General features: G+C 41.3%; 1 long non-coding RNA gene across 1 annotated transcript; it reads right to left on the bottom strand.

Annotated features, from left to right (window-relative positions):
- Positions 1-836: 836 nt before the first annotated feature.
- LOC142470266 (uncharacterized) lies at positions 837-5,962 on the bottom strand. The gene is made up of 4 exons (XR_012789261.1): positions 5,904-5,962; positions 2,961-3,058; positions 1,277-1,598; positions 837-962 (listed from the first exon to the last, which is right to left on the bottom strand). It is a non-coding gene; the product is annotated as an uncharacterized LOC142470266 (long non-coding RNA).
- Positions 5,963-6,310: the final 348 nt, after the last annotated feature.

Here is a 6,310-nt window from a genome sequence, read left to right as displayed (position 1 = left end):
TACATGTTTTGACCTGCTGTACTTAAATAAAGGAGATGTTGTGTGTTTTAACTTGTATTAATAAATAAATGTTTTTATTTACTGTACACAAGACCTGCACAATTCCAGTCCCCGAGGGCCGCAAACAGACCCGGATTTTGAAGGTTATCCTGAAAACCGGGCCTGTTTGCGGCCCTCGAGGACTGTAGTTGTGCAGGCCTGACTGACTGTTCTGCACACCATCCCACTGTAAATGTTTTGACTTGCCGTTCTTTAATAAAGGAGATGTTGCGTTTTTTATATTTTATGAATAAAGATTTTTTTTTAATAACAACATGTGACTGTAAACCATACTGACTGACTGTAAATGTTTTTACTTTCTGTACATAAATGTTTTCACTAGCAGTAAACGATACACCTGTTGATGTTTTGAATTGCTGTGCACTTAAAATGTTTTTACATTGTACAGTATTTGTAAATAAATGTTTTTGTACTTACTGCACCAATAAAAGAACATGTTGATTTGTTTTAAATTGTTCAATTGGCTCCTTTGATACTGTAACAAAATTCAGTGTTTCTAGAATGTACAGTACTGTCCAGGCATACTGTACTGTATACTGTAGGCATGCTCAGTACTGCACATCACAAGAGTATTAAAAAAATAGAAGACACATACTGTACTGTACAGTATGTACTGGTACTGTATAGAAGACACATACTGTATGTACTGTAATACAGGTAGAATAAATGCATACTTTTTATTTTTTCGGGTTTATTATACAGTATATATAAAAAAGTATTGTATACTGTACGGTCTGAAAACATCAGCATACTGTTTCAGGTATTCGATCCTAATCAATAACAACGGCCACTAAACTATAAAGTCCGGTACGTGGTTTTTTAAATCCGATTCAGCAATGTGCAGGCATTGTTACACAAAGCGATATTATCCATCGAAATCCCTCCATTTGCCGTTATCTTTTCTGAGGAAAAACAAAAAGAAAGTTTTACTGTAATGGTCAGTCCCCTAAAGACGTTCCCAGCCAGTCCCACCAATAATTTTCTCGGGGGGCGTCTCCTGTTCACATGCGCATGTGACGACACGCATATGCATTTCAATAAGGTTCTAATGCACATGCGCCTAGCGTTCCACCAATTGTTCAGTATCTGCAGTACTGTAGAAGCCGCTCAGCCAATGATATTGCTTACAGGAGAATCGCTTGACTTTTGAATCACACCGATATTGATATTTAAAAAAAAAAAAAAAAACAGAAAATAATACGGCAACATTACTCACCATAGAATTTCCCATTCAGCTGGCGCCGGCGCCGGGCCACTGGCAGTCCAGTATTCTTGATCATACACGTTGACAGTTGGCAGCTGGACAACTACACCTGTAGTCAGCTGATGAGGCTTGAAATCACTTAGGTACATGCAAGCTTGCTCGAAACTGCACGCAAAATCCGGCTCAGGCTGCAGGTATCCGTGCATGGACAGACAGCAAGGGTTGTCACTGACGGTGGGACCGTTATTGGAAGCTGGTGCTGGTGCTGGCACATTGCTTGCCAGCGACTGTCGTTTCTTAGTTGGTTTTAACACGACCTGATGCCTTTTGCCATCTGCATGATCATAGATACAAGAAAACCCGGTGATACACACCAATACCCTCCAATAAATTCTGGATCAATACGATAAAAACATGGATTGCTACATAACTTTTTCCTTATTGCACGCTTCCACATATGAGGAGCTGGCGAAAATGTGTAAAAGTCATAGTTTTCGATAAAATACTGATAAATTTGAACAACTGTTGCCATCTTATCATCTGTTGCATTAATCACGGCCCATATTAACACATGTACGTTCTGTCGGGTTTTTGGAACACGGACTGCAGTTGTGCACTCATGGCGGGACTCTCAGGACAATAACCAGAAACTGGTGCTTGTCTTTCTTTAATATGAAAAGCCTAAATTGATACATTATTGTAACCTCTTCCTTCAGTCCCAAGGCCAATTTACAATAGACCACTGTGGTATCTTTTTTAAACAAAACACCTGCAAGTCGACACATTACTGAAGCACATGCGCATTACAATTCATGAATATCTGCCATCTGGCGGACACGCGAAGAATTGCAACCAATTAAATCTGAACCATTCTCAATAAACGCATGAACCGCGCATCAACCGCGCATGAACCGTGGCTGAGAACGCAACATGAATGCGGCATGCACCCAAAGAATTGCTTAGCATTCGAAAAAAAATCCAGGAAAAATGTGGTGATGTTTTAGAATAAAAGGGGCCGCGGCTGTAGTTGCATTGGAGAACAAAACGGCATATTGAATTGTAGAGGCAGCCAAATTTGCTAAGGTGGGTTTGGGGTGCTGAGCTATATACTTTGGGGGCTATGCACTAAGCAGTGATAAGTCATTTTAAGAGCAACTTTAATTTTTTTTTTTGACATGACGTCATTTAAAGGGAATGATGCCAGCCAATCAGAATGGCTGTGCTTCATTTGCCTTTAAGATGACGTCACCAAGCCGGCGTCACATGGTATTTCAGCCAATCAGATCGTGGGAACCAATTCCACACTCTGATTGGCTGAAATACCATGTGACGCCGGCCATCTTGGATTTTGTGACGTCATCTTAAAGGCAAATGAAGCACAGCCATTCTGATTGGCTGGCATCATTCCCTTTAAGTGACGTCATGTAAAAAAAAAAAAATTAAAGTCGGAACATGGATTGAACAGCCAATCAGGTGGCTGTTAACCATTTTGAGGCTAAATGTGACGTCACAAGCCCTATTTAAGGCCGTGACGCCTCATTTGAGCCCAAGAAGCCGACGAGACAGCATCGGCTGGGATTTAACATGGGGTATTTTGGATTGACAGATGAAGAAAGAAGATAAAGAAGAACAAGAAATGGTGACAGATGAAGATAGAAGAAGTTGATTAAAAAAAGAAAAAAGAAGATTGGGGTACCTGATCCGGATCTACATGGCGGATGGCATCGGATGCTGTTGGAGGCCTTCAAGGTACGTGAGCTTCCTGTTTCCCCGGGAGTCGGAGGGCCACCGCTTCTAATGGTAAGTAATATATTGAATGTTTGTATAAGTCTTTTTTTACAGGTTTTTTCATTGGATTGTTGATTTTTTGGGGAGGCACATTGACTGATAATATATTAATCTGTACCACTTTAGGGTACAGATTAATACATTATTATGACAATATTTGGGGGGCATTTCTGGCTTGGTATTGCTGTTGTTTTTTTTATGTCAGTTTCTTATGTGGATGTCATTGTTTGTTTTTTCATGCTTAATGTGATAAAATGTTTGTGATTGGTGTTCGTTTATAGTTAATGTTGTATTATGTTAGCTAATGCGTTTTATGGTTCTTTCAGAGATAGTTTGAATGTATTTCTTTGTCTTTTAATGTTTACATTTATTAATGTTGTTGTAATTAATTGGTTTGATTGGTTAGTGTTACTATTCATTTTAAGTTGGTTTAGGAATTAATTGGTTTCATTGGTTAATGGTTTAATTAATTCACTGTTGATGTTGTTACTGCTTGTATTCATTGGATTAGCTGGCTGCTGTTTTTATTGACTTTATTTAGGTATGCTAATGCAGTGTTTAATAATGGGCAAGTAATCTATTATCCATATCTGGATAATAGTAATTTTGCACATTATTGTACTGTATGTGTTAGGGCGGAGGGGGGGGGGGGTGGGGGTATGTATTGATGTTTGTTAATTATTTTTTTAATATACATTTTAATTATAGTGTAGATGTGCAGGGGGTCTCCGGAGCTGACCCGCGTTGGTTTCAGGTCCGAGGACCCCCTACTTCAGGAGAACACGGCCCCATTATAGGGTGCCGGTATCCCCTGCACTTTCAAGCATCCGCGTCACGTGACCGGGACATTGAAATTCTGCAGGGGATACCGGCACCCCATAACGGGGCCTGTATCTCCTTAAGTAGGGGGTCCTCGGACCTCAAACCAACGCTGTTCAGCTCCGGAGACCTCCTGCTCATGTACACTATAATTAAAATGTATTTATTAATTGTACGATCGCCTGTAACAGCCTTGCATGGAGATGGCAAATCTCCATGCAAATGTTACAAGCGGCTTTTTTTTCTATCAGCTTTCGTATGGGAAGCTTCAGTGCGCTAGCAGGGGGAAAATACATTGCACGCACGATAAGCCAGTTTTGGGCATGTCCGATAAAAAATGGGCTGAGGGCCTTAGTGAATCGCGCCGCCGGCTTTATTTATTATCGGACGTGCTAATTTTTTTCAGGCCGGCGCGAAAGCTCGGAGCTTAGTGCATAGCCCCCTTTGTCTGCATAGTCGATAATTGGCATTAGCATCTGCTGTGCAATACACTTTCTGACCAACAGACTTAGGGAGGATTTGTTCCTGTAAAGTACACCATGTTTGGCAAAGGTTTTGGATGTCAGGCTATCAATGTGCATCCCGAATGTTAAGTGGGAGTCAAACCATATGCCCAGGTATTTAAAACTAGTAACAGGAGTTAGTGTGGTGTTAGGATTGGTTCTGATATGGAGCTCAGTCACTGGAAGATTTAAAAATGTAGTATTGGTCCCAAATACCATTGTTACAGTCTTATCAGTGTTTAAAAACAGTTTGTTTTGGGAAATCCAATTTTCAAGTCTCAAAAAGTCAGACTGAAGTATGTGTTCAAGGTCGGAGTGGCTATGGCTATGTTCATATAGGATTGTGTCATTTGCATACATGTGTATTGAAGCTTCCTTACAAGCTGTGGGAAGATCATTGATGAACACTGAGAAGTGTAGGGGCCCCAGAACAGAGCCTTGCGGGACACCACAGGTGATATCCAAGGGGTTGGAGTTAGAGCAAGAGCTGGACACATGTTGGGATCTACCTGATAGGTAGGACTGAAACCAGTTTAAAGCATGCTTCCCTATTCCAGAGCACTGGAGTTTGTTAAGCAGGATAGCATGATCCAGGATGAAAGCCCTTGCAAAATCAAGGAATATTGCACCAGTGAGTTGTCCCCGTTCCATTCCACACTGGAAGCAATTGGTTTGACAATGGCTGGGGCACCAAGTCTTAGGAACTTAGATTGTAGTAAGTCAGTTCCACATTGGCTGCTTAGTTTTAATTTGATGAGCGCTTATGTAATCTCTTCTTCGAATACTGGGCCAAATTGAAAATTGCAAGCTGAGAGGGCTGCACAAAGAGAGCAGTTTTTTAACATAATTTTTAATAGTAGTGTAGATGAGCAGGGGGTCTCCGGAGCTGAACCGCATTGATTTCAGGTCCGGGGAACCCCTGGTTCCCGAGATACAGGCCCCGTTATGGGGTGCCGGTATCTCCTATGCATTTTATTTCCACAGTCACGTGGAGATACCGGCACCCCATAACAGGACCTGTATCTAGGGAACTAGGGGGTCCCCTGACCTGAAATCAATGCGGTTCAGCTCCGGAGACCCCCTGCTCATCTACACTAGTAATAACATTTATATTTAAAAAAGCTTCCCGCAAAGGCAATGAAAGGGATAAACATTAATTGGCTGCTTCTTGGGGCAAAGGGGGTGGACGAAATGGGTAGTAGTCCAAGGGTGGGTGGTCAGGCCTGCCTGGACAGTTGTGAGAGGCGTTAACACCTTCACTACCATAGCGGTGGGAACAGGATGACCTAAAACACCCACCCTTGGGGTTACTGCCCCCTTGACTCAATACCTCTGCCCCTAAGAAACAAGAATAAACACAACAATGCTACTTCCCATCTCCTCTACTATCAACAAACCCCCACAACACATACAGTACATTAATGTGCAAAATAACTATTATCCACATATGGATAATAGCTAATTTGCCAATTATAAAATCAAACATTAGGCAGCCAGCATAAATTAATTAAAGAAACCTTTCTACTTACCCCTACCATCATGAATGGCATCCTCGTCAGCATACTCCAGGACTATGTCCTCCGATGCCAGCAACAATACAAGAAAAAATATAATTTAATGGACCCCTTAATCCGCTTAGCGGTTAATAACCTCTATATTAATTTAGGGGTTAACCCTCCCTCACCCGCTTCCCATCCAGGAGGCCTAACCACCCACCCCAGGACCACTATACCCACCCGGGACCCATTGAATGGAACAGTGGTATATCTTACCCATATAAAATGGACATGATAAGTCACTATATCACTAAATGGTCAACCTAATAAAAATAAGTCCAAAAATACACAATAATCAAAGAAATACACAAGCACCTAAACACCCCAACAATAAAAGAACTAAAAAGCCTCAATTACACATCAATTACATTAATCTATCA

Source organism: Ascaphus truei, chromosome 19 (assembly GCF_040206685.1).
Source record: "Ascaphus truei isolate aAscTru1 chromosome 19, aAscTru1.hap1, whole genome shotgun sequence".
Classification (NCBI taxonomy): domain Eukaryota; kingdom Metazoa; phylum Chordata; class Amphibia; order Anura; family Ascaphidae; genus Ascaphus; species Ascaphus truei.
The sequence above is the reverse complement of the archived record's forward strand: the minus strand, read 5'-3'. Positions and strand labels throughout refer to the sequence as shown.